At 42.6% G+C, this 17,238-nt stretch overlaps 1 protein-coding gene and 1 pseudogene across 1 annotated transcript in view; both read left to right on the top strand.

The window, feature by feature from the left end:
- LOC138748909 (protein phosphatase 1 regulatory subunit 29-like) overlaps positions 1–17,238 on the top strand; it is a 174,001-nt gene that overhangs the window by 78,413 nt on the left and 78,350 nt on the right. The window lies entirely within an intron of this gene.
- LOC138747889 (large ribosomal subunit protein P2 pseudogene) lies at positions 15,612–15,932 on the top strand (annotated as a pseudogene).

Here is a 17,238-nt window from a genome sequence, read left to right as displayed (position 1 = left end):
TTAACGGAGGGTTCTTATGCTTAATTCCATAATCATGGACTTATTCAAGGACTCTTACTTTTGCACTTTATTGATGTTTTTCTTTGCATTGCGCAGTCAGTTTGCTTACATTTCTTTCTATGTTTTTTGCACTACCAATAATTGCTAATCCTGCCTGGCCCACAGGAAAAAGAATCTCAGGGTTGTATGTGATGTCATGGATGTACTCTAACATGAAATCTGAAATATGAATCTGAATATGAACTCGTGTCTCTGGATCAGTGGTCCAGAATACAGGCTGGTACTTTGGTGACATGACCTTTACCATGATATATTGGTGCATTTCGGGTTGGGGGGGTGGGAAGCCAAAGTAGTTGGAAATATTGGTTAATGTTGGGTGATGGAGAATAGTGGGTGGAGGGTTTTGTGTGGAAACTGTTTCTGTGATGTAAACACTCTTCAGCAATGATAAATGAATAATATTGATGGCTGAGAATCATTAGGAGAAAATTAATGTGTGCTTGTTCTGCGCACAGGTGAACAGCTCAAGTGTTTTATTTCCATCAGTATTCTTGGATAGGATTAATTTCCATGCAATTACTCCTCCCACTCATTATCTTCCATTAAAACAATTTCACTTTGAACGAGGGGGATTACGTTGGATCTGTTCTGTGGAGTGGCTAGTGTAACTGCAACAGGTGTTATTCCCGATGCAGACAGACTCAAAAGTTCTGTTCATTTGACAAGGGATGATGTTTTTGTTGAAAGATTAATTCCGTGACACAATCATCGCAGGATTATTACAGCTTACTCTGTTAGGGATTACCAGGAGGGACAAAATGACACTGAATTTAATGTAGCAGTGAGTCTATATTTCAGTACAAGACTTGTTCTCTCTCTAAACGACATGAACAATTCCATGGAGAGATGGGTATCTCCTTGGGGTCCTCCTGCAGGTGCTGATGAGGAGCAGCACCATCTTCTATTTGAGTAGGACCTTTAATCACTGAATGGTTATGGCAAAGGAGGCCATTCTGCCCACTGTATTGATGCTAGAGCAACTCATTGGCTGCATAGATTGGGTGATCGCTTTATCGAACATCGGCAGTCTGTCCTTGGACAATGGTGTAACACTGCCAGTTTGAATATAGCTCTGATTGGAAGGAGTTTGTGCATTCTCCCTATGTCTGCGTGGGCTTCCCATGTCTGCTCCGGTTTCCTCCCACCAAAATGTATGGGGGTGGTAGGTTAATTGGAGTATATGGGTGGCACAGGTTTGTGGGCTGGAAGGGCCCTGTTACCGTGCTGTAGGTCTAAATTTAAAAAAAATGAAAGCAAGGATCCCCAATTGCCAACTGCTTCAAATCCCTTCACCGTTCCCACACAGGCATGGTTCTCATCATTCTCATCCATTTCCAGGATTTTAGACCGAACCTCAACCTTGACAATCACCATTATTATATTTCTCCTGGGTAGCCTGCAGCTCGAAAAATCAAATTTGCAATTTTAGGAACCCTCATCCTGATCCAAATCCACTGTTTCCATCTGTCCTTTACTTGCTCCCATTTTCCCTTTCCTTCAAACATCCCCCCCCACACAGTGTTCTCCCCCACTCCGGTGTTCTCCTCCCCTCTCTGTCTCCTCACTTCTCCCTCCTTCATTTGTCCAGTATCCTAACACCTTTGGGTCCCTTTTTATCCTGCTATTTCCTTTCTCATTTCTGTCTTGATAAAGGGTCCCGGCCCTTTGTACATCTTAGCCCCATCTATTTCCTGCCTGTTAATTTATTTTTTAAAAAATTTTTGCAATAAAAAATAGAACAATACAATTATGAAAAGTGCTACAGGAAAAAAAGTTACAAGTTCAGAAAGCAGAATCATACAATCGTAATGATACAATAAAACAGAGCAAAAGAGGAAAGAAAAGAAACTCCTTCCCCTAAGCAAAGCAAAGATGAACATTCAAAAGTCCAAGTGGCACAGTCCCAAAATTCCAAATCAACACTGAAGGTTATGGTAGTAGACCATCGTTTGAAATTTAATAATCGGATCAATATCCAATCTTTTTCCAGATTTAAACAAGACATAATATCCCTTAGCCATTGTGCATGTGTAGGTGGAGTACTATCTTTCCACAAAAGTGCCCATCTGGCCATCAATGAAGAAAAAGATGAAATGTGACCTTGAACTGAAGTGAGTGAAACATCATCGTCTGGGAGTGTTCCAAAAAGAACTATTAAAGGGGTTAGGTTCCAAACTTAAATTGAGAATTACTGATAACTTCCAAAATTTTTCTAAGTGAAGGGTGTTAATTTAAACTTATCCCTTCAGAGTTGAGATGAAAAAACAATCCAGAATTTAATTAGTGAAGGATATTATCTTAGTGTGCTGTGAGTCCGTGTTAAAGAGGCAAACATACAGAAATGAAATCAGGAAGAGTGGTGAAAGGCTCTGGAAAGGGTGAAAGATATAGGGCGGGATCAAAGGTGTAGTGAAGGCTCAAAGATAAAAGGCAGATACAGGGCAGTAGGCAAGAACAATCAAGGATATCTGGCACAATAATAGGTTCAGGAGGGATCAAAGATCAAGTCAATACACAAAAATGCTGGAGGAACTCTGCAGGTCATGCAGTGTTCATAGGATATACTATCAACACCAGTCCAGACGCCTTCCTATGGATGCTTCGGGTCTGGCTGGGTTCTTCCAGCCTTTCTGTGGTTTGACTACAATCACAACGTCAGCAGACTTTTGTGTTTCACATCAAACATCAAGTCCCAGGTATATGAAAGGGTTAAAAGTACAGGACCTGCAGATTAGGGAATGATCACAAGTAAAGGACAGGGTCAAAGATACATGGCATCGAAAGAGATTCATGGCAGGGACAGAGATATATGCAGTCATTTTCTGCATTAAATCTTGGATAGATAGTTTGCTTCACTGAGGTTATTAAATTGAAAGAGTTTTATGAAAGAATCAATATTTTAATAACGCACTGTATGTGTGTGAGACAGCTATTAAGTTAAAATCCCACAATTCTTGTTCTACTCCAGTCAATTCCAATTCACTGACTATCCCATTTGCCAAAAAACCTCACTAAGTAATCACTTAATGAGGATTTGTATTGAAATCCTGGGGAAAATGTTCTAAAGAAACATCTGGCATCTCGTTCATATTTTATTCAGGATTTTTGCACATTTTTGTGCATGCATCATGTAAAGGATTTAACCTTATGGTGTCCTGCTTGTCTCTCTAATGGAGCTGAACACTGATACTACTTGAGAGAAACTGTCTCATTTGAGATCTCTGTCAAATGGGCACTTGGAGAGCTGTTCAGAATCTGTGTTCTGTGTTATTGACTCTGTATCATAAATAGATTTTCTGATTTTAACAAGAAAATAACAAGAAAAAGATCTTCCTCATCTCATCCCAGTCTTTTAAAAGAATTTACTTATCAGCTGTGTCCACAAGTTCACTCTTTGCAGAACAGCAATTAATACCTCCAGCCATTAGGGGGTACTATTTCATAAAATGTGAATGGCAACAATTAATTCTCGACTAACTCTGTCATTGAAATATTGTTCATATTCCAAAAGTATTCAGAAATATGGAAAAGAGGCAGCTACACAGGGTCATCCCATAGATCAGCCATGATCATTTCGCCAATGGAACACCACAGTTGGCGTAGTGGTTAACTCAATGCCTTTAAAACGCCACCTGTAGGGACCGGACTAGGGTTCCTGTGCTGTCTGTAAGGGGTTTGTACGTTCTCTCTGTGTCTGCGTGGGTTTTTTCCAAGGGTTCTAGTTTCCTCCCACCATTCAAAATATACTGGGAGTGTAGGTTGAATTGGGCGGCACGGACTTGTGGGCCAAGATGGCTTGTTACTGTCTACATTTAAAAAAATTAAATTTAAAAAAACCTCAGGGGGCTTGCTAACTTTCTTTTGTTCTTATACTCCTTTTATTCTTCCCAACAATCATCTGTGAATATAAAGGTTATTTACCATGGAGAAGCACAAAGCTAGCAGGAACATTGGATCGCCTCCATCTGCAGATTGCTCCATTCCAAATTGAACATTTGGAAATGGGTCACAGTTACTGTGACTTTGAAGTCCCTCCCTCTCCAACTGCCCCCTCAGCAGGGGATTCCAGTGGTTCGAAAAGACAACAGCTCACCACCACCTTCTCAGGAGTCAGGAGCGACAGGCGATTCTTTGCCAGCAAAACCTTGATTCTGAAAATCGAATAAGCGAATTAAAAAAATGATACTAAACTGACAAGAGATTTGAATATTCTTAACTTGCCCTCTCAAAGTCAATTCAGTCGTGTAAAATAGTGTGTAGAAGGTAATTGTGAATTGGCCACACATTCTACAACTCGATTGCAATTCCCACAATAGAAGTAAATAGAGTTATAAAATAAAAAGGATGCACCTGCCTGCTTTTTACTGATATTTTGAAGAAGGAATAATACCTTATTTTGTCTGGGCTCTCTCCAACTGGATGACATTAACATCAACTTCTCCGGTTTCTGCTAGAATTCTGGAAAAAGAATGAGATCAAGAGATGTGAAGAGATGAGAGAAGGATTAACCTGCATCAGAGCAAAGTGTGGAGTCATAAAGGAACTGCCCAAGATCTAAAGCATACCACCTTATCTGTGAAACATGGTGGTGGGTATGTTATGGCCTGGGCATGTCTGGCTAGCACTTACCTTTATTAATGATGTTTCTGCTGATGGCAGTAGAAAAATTAATTCTGAGGTGTATAGAAACATCTTATCTGCCCAAGTTCGAGCAAATGCCTCCAAACTCATCCTACAGCAAGACCATGATTGCAAACATACTGCCAAAGCAACAAAGGAGTTTTTCAAAGCTAAAAACTGGAAGATTCTTGAATGGCCGTCAGTCACCCAATCTAAATCCAATTGACCATGCCTTCCATATCCTGAAGTGAAAACTTAAGGGGACAAGCCTCCGAAACAAGCAGGAGCTGAAGGTGGCTGCAGTAGAGACCTGGTAATGTCTACGAATCACAGACTTCAAGCAGTGAATGCATGCAAGAGATATGCAACACAGTACTAAACACGACTACTTTAACGTACATACCATTGCTATGTCCAATATGGTGTCCTGAAATGAGGGGCAATGTATAAAAAAGTGCTGTAACTTCTACACGGTCAAACCAAAATATATACAAATACCCTTTAATAAAATCTGGAATATACACTTTAATTACCTGTGAGTTGTTCGCTTACAAATCTAAAACAGGAGCAAATAATGGAAAAGATCTGTCTTTGTCCCAAACATTATGGAGGGCTCTGTATTTTAAGCATTGACCCATGCTTGACGTCCTGGAAATCTTCTTGACTTGTCTTTGGAAATGCACAAGAATGTACCTTATTGGCAGTCGTATTTGTTGATTACTTTCTGAGGCAGGAGGATGGATGGATGCGGTCGGGGGAACTCAGTGCACTATAAAAAGTACATGGTGGGTGTCTATCCTTTAATTCACCAGGAACACAACAGAACAAAGAAACACAGGCTAGATTTAATAATTGACATCTCTGAAATGAGTTTTTGATTAAGGATTTTAAAAGGCACCAAGAAATGGATTATAAATTGCAATCAAAACCCCATACTGGATTAGTGTTTTCAGACAAATTTCTTTGTACTTGGTGGACCGCTAATTGTCCTGTAGCACAATAAAGAGCCTGATTCCATTTCCATTAAGTCATTAAAGAAAGAAAGAACAAATATCTTAAGGCCCTTTACAATTAAGTGCCTCTGAAGTGCTGTTACTGTACACAATTTGAACACAGCAAGCTCTCAGTATGTTAATAATTAGATAAATGGCTTGTAAATGATCTTGGTTTCTGGATAAATATTGGACAGAAAGCTAGAGAGAACTTTGCTCTTTCTTCAAGCTAGTGTCTTGAGTCTTTTACAACTACCTCAGCCACCCAGAACTGCTGGAAGACCATCAACTTGGTGAGAGATGCACTTTGCTCTGCCTGAAACCTGTTGGTCTTTCAGCACATGGAGATGTCGGTGATGGAATGCTGCCGACTGGCACATTTCAGATTGCAGGATTATGTGCTGAGTGATATACCGAGGCCCGGTGCAACCAATGCATGGATGCCGTGGGGAGGGACCAAAGTCCAGAGCCCGCCCATCACACCTGCAGGAAAAAGAATTTCGGGGTTGAATGTGATGTCATGTATGTACTCTGGCAATAAATCGGATTATCTGAAAAATCTCCTGAACATCACTGATCCTTCCACACCTAATACTGTCTCCTGGACATCACTGATCCTTCCACACCTAATATTGTCTCCTGGACATCACTGATCCTTCCACACCTAATATTGTCTCCTGGACATCACTGATCCTTCCACACCTAATATTGTCTCCTGGACATCACTGATCCTTCCACACCTAATACTGTCTCCTGGACATCACTGATCCTTCCACACCTAATATTGTCTCCTGGACATCACTGATCCTTCCACACCTAATATTGTCTCCTGGACATCACTGATCCTTCCACACCTAATATTGTCTCCTGGACATCACTGATCCTTCCACACCTAATATTGTCTCCTGGACATCACTGATCCTTCCACACCTAATATTGTCTCCTGGACATCACTGATCCTTCCACACCTAATATTGTCTCCTGGACATCACTGATCCTTCCACACCTAATATTGTCTCCTGGACATCACTGATCCTTCCACACCTAATATTGTCTCCTGGACATCACTGATCCTTCCACACCTAATATTGTCTCCTGGACATCACTGATCCTTCCACACCTAATATTGTCTCCTGGACATCACTGATCTTTCCACACCTAATATTGTTTCCTGTGCCAATGTGAGATCTACCAAACTCTGAGAAAAATGCAATAATTGTTATCGCAAGCTGGCAAACATTAAGGCATCAGGGCCATCATACGTGGCATCCTGCACACTCCATTTTCAAAACTAATCAACTCTGCTTATGCAGACAGCAGATGGTGTGGTGAAATGGAATATAATGATCATTAAGTGTATTTTGGAAAACCCGTTATTTATTATTAATGAGTATTCAGGCGTGCAAACATTCCAATACCAGGAAGCTAAAAGGCCATTATATTTTCATTTAAATTCACGTTGATTTTAAACAAGGCTGCCCACTAAAACCATGAAGGAAGGCATAAAATTAGACCAAGTTTCGGGCAGCCAGCTGGTCTGGATGAAATGTTGCCATCAGCCTCCACCAGTTTCTGCAGCTTCCAGGCGTTCAATTGTTCAGTGCAGCTGATTCTAAGAGCTTCAGGGCTGGAGTTCTGGCCTGTAACTGTGGAAGGTGGAAGCAGAGTCACAGAGAATATCGGAAAGGAAGCAACCTGCATGTGTAGCGCAGTAGCACAGGTAACATAGGCTACGGGCCCTGCATTTTCAAGGGCCCCCATGCTAAATGCTTGCTGACTTGCTCTGTTACTTTATGTACTATGAATTATGAATGATCGACTGGGTGTTTAACTTAAACATTTTCGTTTTCATCTTTGTGCAGTGGCTATGAGATACCACACTCCCATTGTCTGTGTTAATAACCCCGATTAAAGGTGATAATTGGCTAAAATCGCTATTAACATAGACTAGTCACTGTGCAATTTGTGGATTCCCAACTTTTGAAAAAAATTGGGGGGAAGGGTGGGTGGTTGCAGAGGCCCAGGGTTTGGAGCGTGATGACCAGCACCGAGGGAAAAATGGTGTTGAAGGCTGAGCTGAAGGTTGAAGACAGCTGAATGTATGAGTTGCTGTTTTCTAGGCAATCCAGAGTTGAGTGGGGAGCCAGTGATAGTACATCTGCTATGAAGCAATTGCGACGATAAGTGAATTGCAGTGGGTTTAGTCCTTTGCTGAGGTCTGTGTTAATTCTGGCCTTGACCAACCACTCAAAGCATTTTGTTACAAATGATATGAGTGCTACTAGGTAGTAAATGTTGAGGCAGCTCACTCTGCTCTTTAAATGTAGACATACAGCACGGTAACAGCCATTTTGGCCCATGAGCTTGTGCCACCCAATTTACACCCAATTAACCCTCAGCCCCTGGTACGTTTTGAAGGGTGGGAGGAAACCAAAGCTCCTTCAGGAAACCCATGTAGACACAGGGAGAATGTATAAACTCCTCAGAGACAGCGTCGTATTTGAACCCCAGACTTTGGCGCCGTAACAGCGTTGCAGTCACCACTACACTAACCGTGCAGCCCATTTTACATGACATTCTTCTGAACGCAGGAATGAAGAGGATACTAGTTACACTGAGTTCCACTGGAAAGTGTATATACATTGAACAAAAGGTCTGCTCGGTGTTTTGAGCAGCTTATTAACAGTGAAGAATGGCTCAAGTACCCAATACATGGGAAGTCAGTGCAGGACGGAATTCACAGCTCCTTAAATTTGCTCTACCATTCAATAACATCCTACTTGACCCCGGACCTGAATATATTCTATTAAATCTTTGCAGTAACATAAGGGAGAAGATTGCAAAGTCTTTCAAACCACTGCCTAAACAAAAATGACTCATCAACTGGCTTTTAAGTGAGCTTTCACTTATTCTGAAACTACGCTATCTGGTTCAAGCAGGGAATACGTTATCTTGGCATTGTCCTTGTCAACCCTACTCACAATCATAAGTACCTCAATTAGATTATCTGTCATTCTTCTAAACTCCAGTGAATATTGGTCAACCTTATTCAATCTCAAAGGAGAACCCCACTGAACCCTGGAACCATTCATGAATGTAAACTGAACTGATTTAAGGTCGACTATTTTTCTGTCTTGGCAAATTATGCAATTTTTTAATATTCAAGATTCAAGATGTTTTATTATCAATTAATAAAATATGATAATTATTACGTAATAAGACAGAAAATGCGATATTACACATTTATCCTTTATTCCACCATAAGGCAGACAAATATTTGCTGAGCAAAAATTGCCCAATGCCCCCTACAGGCAGAGAAAGAGAAGTAAAAGAGAGGTCCCCCCCCCCCCCCCCTCCAGAGTCACTGAATGTCCATGGCTTCACCTCCAGCAGCCTCTGCTGCTACACAGACTTCAGTCCATGACCATCAGAAACCCGAGTTCCAGCTGTAAACCTGCGACACTGTTAGGATGCCTCCAGCACCCTCTTGGATCCCGGTTCGGATACCTGGTACCCTTTCAGCCAGTCTCGAGCCAGGCTCCCACAGTCCGCAGCCTATGTGGATTCCTTGCCTTAAGTTGCCAACAGCCTTCCGCCAGTGTGTTCTGTTCTTCAGCCTCAGAGCTCCTCACTAGTCTCCCACCGGGGTCAACATCCTGTGGGTCATTTCCTTCTCAAATGGGGGCCAGCGGGGTGATCTCCCCATTTTCTGTTGCCCTGTACCAATCCTCTGCTTCCCTGGAGCCTGAATCCCCTTGTGGCTGTTGCCGATCACAGGTGCCACCATCTTGGGCCCAGAGCCCCGTGGTCATGTGATTATAAAATAAACCACCGTCGGCTCCTTTAGCTGGCCGTATCTTATCATCTACTGTATCTCTTTGGCTGCAGCAGATAAGAATTTTGGTGCATTGTACTTGCGTGTATGACCATAACCTTCGTCTCCTCATCTCATCTCAAGTCTGCACATAAGAGTGCCAGATAGTGGGGTGGGTGCTTTGATATGATGGAAGCTAGCTTGAGGCAGCAGGAGACATAGATGGAATCAACCGAGGGGAGTTTGTTTGTTTGTTGGATTGAGCTATATTACTCCAACTTTCTTCCCAGAATGGCCAGTCTGAACGTGTGGACCGGAGACCACTATTTAGTTGGGTTGTACTGGTACAAGTAGATGACTAATAAACTAGAACTTGAACTTCATGGTACCTTCCAAATGAGCTAGCTCAGAAGAGAAGGTTAATTTAGTTTACAAAGCAAGACTTTGTGATGCAATCATGAAGAAGGCTCGCCAGCGGCTATACTTTGTAAGGAGATTCAGTATGTCACCGTAGATTCTCGTAAACTTGCATCTCTGTCTGGTAGGGAGGCGCCAACTCTCAGGACAAGAAAAACTCCCTGTGATGGACCAGACTTCACTCCATTGAGGACATCTACATGAGGCGGTGTCTTTAAAAAGCAGCTTCTATCCTTAAAGACCCCCACCACCCAGGCCGTGTCCTCTTCACTCTGCTACCATCAAGAAAAAGGTACAGGAGGCAAGCCCTCAGTGGCACAAGGACAGTTTCTTCCCTGTTGCCATCAGATTCCTGAATAATTTCCTTGACCAGAAATTCTGATTCCGAAGACTTCATGATCAAGAATGTATTGTCTGAAAGTATGGTAGAAATAGATTCAACTTGTTAAAAATGAAAAACATTTGAAGAGGAATCATTCATAAGAGTTAAGGGAATAATTGGATTACCCTTTCTGGGAACCAGTATTGGGCTGATTGGCCTCCTTTTGCTGCCTGATTCCGTGTACAATAAACAGTGACATGATTAAATGGCGAACATTCAAAATATATGGAAGGAGGCCATTCAGCCCCTCGTGTCCATGCTTAGTTTAGAGCTAAGTTCTCTTTGTAACCCACCTCTATGCCCTGCAAGTCACAGGTTTACAATTTCACAACTGTTCAAATGAGATGAGTTTCTGCCCACCCATGCTGTGGTGTAGTGAGTTTCAGTGTTTGTATGAATAGAGGTTTTTCTGATCTCATCCTTTCATGGTTCCTTCTATTGACATCTAATAATACATTAAAAATGCAACATACATGATATACCTTAACTTTTGCCTTCTGTAAGGCAGATGAAGAGTTACCATTAATATTGCCTGATTCCCCTTACAATACAAGAGAAAGAGAAGCAAAAGAGTGTCCCTTCAGAGTCAGGTTCTTTACACAGCCGCCGTATTCAAGGAAATTTCCAATTACCTGGTACGCAGTCTGTGTAAAAAAAAGACTGGAATGGGTATATGGACTCATTCCTGTCCTGACATTTTACCTCCTCAACCCTTAGTTATTTCCATGTATCACCTGCAGTCGAAACTGAACTGTAGGTGACTCGTGAACAACAGGCTAATGACTAGGACGTCCAGCCTCCTTAAATACTGCACTTCAGGTCTTCTGTCTAAACTCGTGGTGTGATATGGCTATTTGGAGTTTTGGTCATTCCTGTGTAAACGGCTACTCCCAGAAGGTAGGGGACACTTCAGAACAGAAAAGGCACATGTTCTATGTAAAGAAAACATAACTTGAGTGTCCATGGATACGCCTCCACCTCTTCCCCAGTCTCTTCAGCCACACAGATTTGAGTTTGATTTATCAGCAACCTGATGCAAACCTCCAATACAATCAGAAAGGCTTCAGTGCCCGAGGCCCTTCGAGAGCCCTTCTTGCCCTCAGCACTCTCTGGCCCTGATAACTGGCACCCGCGAGCCAGTCTCCAGCAGCCTATAGGGGGCCCCCCAACTGCATCACCTGCAGCCTGTGTGGGCCCCTCAGCCGCTGAGCCCCTGGATAGTCTGCTGCCGTGGTCATCTCCTCAGCTTCTCCTTCTCAGCGGAGGGTATTCTTCCAGTTCTGGTGCCCTGCACTGGTCCGCTGCCCCTCCGGAGCCTTCAACCCCTTGTGACTGCTGCTCAGCACAGGTACTGCCATCTTGGGTTCAGACCTCTTGGACTGAGCTGCTGGTATTAGTTTCTTTAAAGATATCGCCTGATTGACTTAAATGCTATGGCCCTCACACATATCAAGAGATGGATCTGGCCGTCTGTAAATTCAGAGCAATGGGCAACCCCTGGGCTGGGCATTGGGGAAATGATGGACCCAGCCTTTCATTGAAACCTTCCATCAACCAGATTATTGTTAAACTGACACCATACTCTGTGAAATTCATGTTTGGTTGTTGGTATTAATGAGCAATATTGTATAATGGCAAGCGTCTACAGAGAAGACAATACATCTGGCAGTGGGCCAAGCAAAATATACACCTGGTTTCTTTTATCTTTTCATGCTAACTTAAGTGAGCACCATTTATATCTCTTTCCACAGGAAAATTAAGCTGCATTGATCTAGAATGAGTGAGGGGGGCTCAGCGGTGATGGAGAGCCACTCTCGATGTTTAAGTTTTTACATTTAGACACACAACACAGCAACAGGCCATTTCAGCCCACAAGTCTGTTCAGCCCAATTTAGACCCCATTAATCTACAACCCTGGTGTGTTTTGAATGGTGGGAGAAAACTGGAGCCCCCGGAAAAAAAAAAAACAACGCAGACACGAAGAGAACGTCTAAACTCCTTACAGACAGTGCGGGATTCAAAATCAGGTCAGGTCCCAATCACTGGTGCTCTAAAGGTGTTGCGCTAACCGCTACACCAACCTTGCCACTGTTATAATTGTTCAATAATTCTCTCCTGTTTTAACATTTCTTTTATCTTCTGCTAGACTACACTTAAACACCAAGTCAAGCAGTAAACAAATAAAGTGTTCAGAGGAAATATATTCAAATTAGCTTAATGTAAGAAGAATTGACCATCTCTTGACCTCACCTTCACCTTCTGCTCTGGAATAAAAGGCAGTCGGCCACTGTTAAGATATAATTTCACTTTAAGATATTCCAAGCTGTCTTTCCTGGAAGAATTTTAATGTAGGAAATTGAGCTTTAAAGTAGCACACAGCAAGCTCCTGTGGTTGGACCAGATTACCTGTTTTAGTTGTATTACAAAACCTCTGTTATTTGGAATTCATGTAACTGGCAGCCTCAATCAATCAGCAAAAAAAAAATTGAGGAAAATACATTGGTTAAAAAAAGACAGGTTTAAAATTGGCACGCCTCGCATTAGTTCATCACTCATACAAATCGCAATCTCAAGCAACCAGAAAAAGCACTTATCCGGCATCTACTAATCCCCAAAGGTGCTGGATACCAGGGATTTTACTGTATTGTAAAATGTTTAAGACTGGTGTAAAATGGGTATTGGTGATTCACTTGGACTCAGAGTGCAGAATGGTCTATTTGCATGCAGTGTCTTTCTATGACATTATTGACCAAGGGATAAATATTGCGTGGACACCTCAGAGAACTCCACTGTTCTTATCAGAATAATCCCCAAGGAGACCCCGAGGGCCCAGGCTTAGAGATGTCCAGAAGGGTGTGCAAGGCACCACTTCCTCATTCCATTCATGATTCCCTCATTCAGAACAGCCAATGAGAAATACAGTTGTCAAAGTGTTTTTACATCTGGCCCATGAGCCTGTGGCCCCCATCAAATACAGGAGCTCCTCAACTTACGATGGGGTTGCGTTCCGGCAAACCCATCATAAGTTGAAAAAGAATACCTTACCTACCATTCTTTATAATTACATTTTGAATACCTTTATTCCACACTGAAAAATAGCCATTAACGTACACAGCTGAAAGGACACTGAGCACGAAGAATGTTTGAAACGTTAATCTCGCAGCTCCATAGGAGGTAAAATTATATTACCTATGCTTTGGGCCTGAGTCCTTTTCAAGGTATAAGCAAAGAACTGTTGGTCAGGGGAAGTATCCAGACCAACAAAAAGGTTCAATTGGACATCATGAGGAGAAGTGAGAAAGGAGACAGAGGGAAAAGGGGAGAGAGAGAGACGCGCACAGGCAGACAGTGAGACAGAGAGAGAGAGAGAGAGAGAGAGAGAGAGAGAGAGAGAGAGAGAGAGAGAGAGAGAGAGAGTTTAATGGAAACTAGAGAAGTTGATGTTAATGTCATCTGGTTGGAGGTTTCTCAGACGGAAGATGAGGTATTTTTCCTCCATTTTGCGGGTGGCTTTAGTCTGGCATATCACCATGGGAACAGGACGAGAAATTAAAATGGGTGGCCACTGGGAGTCCACGCTAATGCAGTGGACAGAGTTGAAGTGCTCAACGAAGTGATCTCCCAGTCTGAGCCCAGTGTCTCCGATGTAGAGGAGACCACAGCGGGAGCACCAGATGCAGTAGATGACCCCTACAGATTCACAAGTGAAATGTGGCCAGAAGGGCCTGTTTCAGTGCTGAATGTCTAAATTTGACTTTGAATTTAAATTTAAATTTAAAATTTGACTATTAATTAGTTAACAACTTTTTAAAATCCTAAATTAAAATTAAAGAAGACAAAACTGTTTCAGAGATGAAAATTCCAATTTTCAATGGCAGGGAGGTACTTGTTTCAGAGACCATTTTTAAACATTCTCTGCAATTTTGTACATCTTTTAGCACTGCAGGAAATGAGTGGCAAGAGGAATATCCTTGGGCTGATGCAGTGGTGCTAGGTATGCACCAGCAGATACACATGGCTGTCGCAGGACTTAGTTATGCATTGATTTGCTTCAAGAGCATTGAAGGCCATTCCAGGATTTACTGTCCTAGGATCTAACCAGTTTCATTATTTTTATTGCCATCCTTTTCAGGAGACGCAGATCATTGTTTTCTTGACCTATGATAAAAATCGAATCTTTTGGATGTTTGTAAATTAATAGGTATTGACTTCATTTTAAAAGTCATATCCTGGTTCTCCATTCTTTCCCTCATTTGTCCCTATGTCTGCAGCACCGCCCCCCCCCCTCCCCCGCAGCCCTTCAACTCTCCAGGGTCTTTGAATTCTTCGGTTTGGTTTTCTCTACACCTTATTTCCAACCTGGAAAGCAGTGCCAAGGGATCTTTTTTTTTCCCCTCTTGGAGAAAATTCAGATTAATGTGGTATGCCCTTCAAATTAGAGTGAGTCCATGAGGGTTTGATCCAGCCCTTCATCACATGACATGTGGTAGAAGGACAGACTAAAGCAAATTTTGTGCAATATTACATTTTCTGTTTTGTTACAAAACAGTAAAAGATTCTCAAGTCTTGTGGAATTAAGTCCCTCTGTTTTGGACACTGTGGGTCAAACTGGTTTACTGAGGTATCTGTACTAATGTTGCCTTGATTTGACGAAGATCTGAAAAATTCCTCAGCATGTCTGGTATGGAGGTGGCAATGTGCTGGACAGGAAAAGGCCACAGAGGATTGTAAACTCTGTCTTCACTCCATTAAGAGGTGGTGCCTCAAGAAATCAGCTTCTATCAAGGACCCTCACCACCCAGACAATGGCCTTTTCTCAGTGCTACCATCAAGAAAGAGATAAAGGATTTTAAAATTAACAACTTGAGACTTCAGCACAAGGAGATGTCGGTGAGGGAGTGCTGCTGACTGGCTGAGAGATGCACTGAGGCTTGGCGCAGCTAAAGTGAGGGCCCGGTGAGGGAAGCACCACAGTCTAGAGTTCTCCCACTACAGGGCATTGAGGGGCTGAGACCGAGGGGAAGTCCCTCAAACAACAGAAGGTGAAGAATCAACGAGGTGCCACAGTGGTGGCAATGGTGTAGATGGAATCGAATGCTGCAAGGCACAGTGACGGGAATGTGCGGATATGGAAGTAAGGGTGGGAACAGACTCTGAATGATTTTCCTTTTGTAAATAATTTATTGTGAATAAAGTCTATTTTTGGGAAAAAAAACCTCATTCAACATCTTAAAAGTGAAAGATCACACAGATTGCTGTTCAGATGAACTCAAATTATTCCCGTGAAAAACTTTGTTTCGTACTTTTTGGTGCCGAGCTTGTGCCGGAGGAAGGGCGAGTGCTTTCACCTGCCTCATTTCCCAAGATGCGTTACGTTGCAGCTTACCTCCTTGCTGCATTGGGTGGCAACGAGGCCACAGCATCAAAGGACATTAAGAAGATTCTTGACAGTGTTGGGAGTGAAGCTGACGATGAGCGATTGAATAAGATGATCAGGGAACTGAAAGGCAAGAATGTGGATGATGTCATTACTGCTGGCAATGCCAAGCTTGCAAGTGGCCCGTCTGGAGGTGAGACAGGAGAGAAGAAAGAGGAGAAGAAGGAAGAGTCTGAAGAATCAGATGATGACATGGGTTTTGGTCTCTGATTAAATCGGAAACTGTCTAAAAATAATCTGTTCTAATATATTGTTAGAAAAACACTTTGTTTCGACACGGATCAAACTGACCAAGTGTATAATCACTGACTTCTTCCATCTCTGAAGTTCTGAAACCAGGGGTTAAATTAGGTCCAAATATAATCAGCTTAAATGTGAATTTAAGCCTGGCACCAAGCAAAGATAAAGGCAGTTAATGCTGGACACCCTCAGCAGGTCAGGTCACATTTGTGGAGAAGGAAAGAGAATCAACGTTTCAAGTTGATGGTCTTTCCGTGGAACTGGAAGAATGAGAAAATAAACAGGAAAGAGGAGAGATGGAGAAGGAATGTGCATGATGGAATGGAGAGCGAGGCACTTTCAAATTGCAGCACCTGGGATTCAGGTGAGATTACTTGGTCATGAGTGCCTCCTGCACCTTTCAAATGGCAGCCTAGCCTAACTGTTAAATTGCCAACTTGGCAAGTTAAGGGGGATCCTGCCCCTGTGACGACGAGGTGAGTGACATGTCATGCAGGCACCGGGAATCCCATGTTCCGTGTTCTTTCTGCTTAAGGTTCCAGAGTAACTGGGTGAGCCATTTCCCCTTTCAAATAGGTGGCGGAGGACACCCGGTTAAGTTTTACTTGGTTCCCTGACCACCTCTTAGGTAGGTCTGGGACCTGGGTGGATTTTGACTGTGTTTGCTCAGTTGGCCCCTTCAAATAGTTCTGTCCCTGGGTCTTCAACCTAGTAAATTGCTCTGTTAACCCCATTTTACAAGGTAATTTGAAAGGGCCAAAGGGGTACACAGCACCAGCAATGGGGACTGGGGCTCAAATCCCACGCTGTCTGTAAGGAGCTTGTATGTTCTCCCCGTTTCTGCGTGGGTTTTCCCCGGGGGCTCTGGTTTCCTCCTATCCTTCAAAACGTAGATCATGGGCTCAGGGGCCGAAAGGGCCTATTACCATTCTGTACATCTAAATATATTTTGAAAATTACATAGTGATATTTAGTGTCAGTCATCAGAGAGAGAAAAAGAACAAGAGAATACATCAATCACTTTCATACTTTACTCTTTAATTTAATCACGGTCAGTGTCTGGGGACCATACCAGCACATATAACCATAACAGCACAGAAACAGGCCAACTTGGCCCTTCTAGCTTTCCTAGCTTTCACACTTTCTCCCACCTAACCCCACTGACCGACACTCAATCCATAACCCTTCACTCCTTTCCCGTCCAAGACTTCTGTGTTTTACTCATGATTTTAAAAGTGAATTGCAGAACGCAGGTCAAAATCTGAAGCAGAAAGGA

The sequence above is a fragment of the Narcine bancroftii genome, chromosome 13, assembly GCF_036971445.1.
Source record: "Narcine bancroftii isolate sNarBan1 chromosome 13, sNarBan1.hap1, whole genome shotgun sequence".
In the NCBI taxonomy this organism is placed as follows: Eukaryota; Metazoa; Chordata; class Chondrichthyes; order Torpediniformes; family Narcinidae; genus Narcine; species Narcine bancroftii.
The sequence above is the reverse complement of the archived record's forward strand: the minus strand, read 5'-3'. Positions and strand labels throughout refer to the sequence as shown.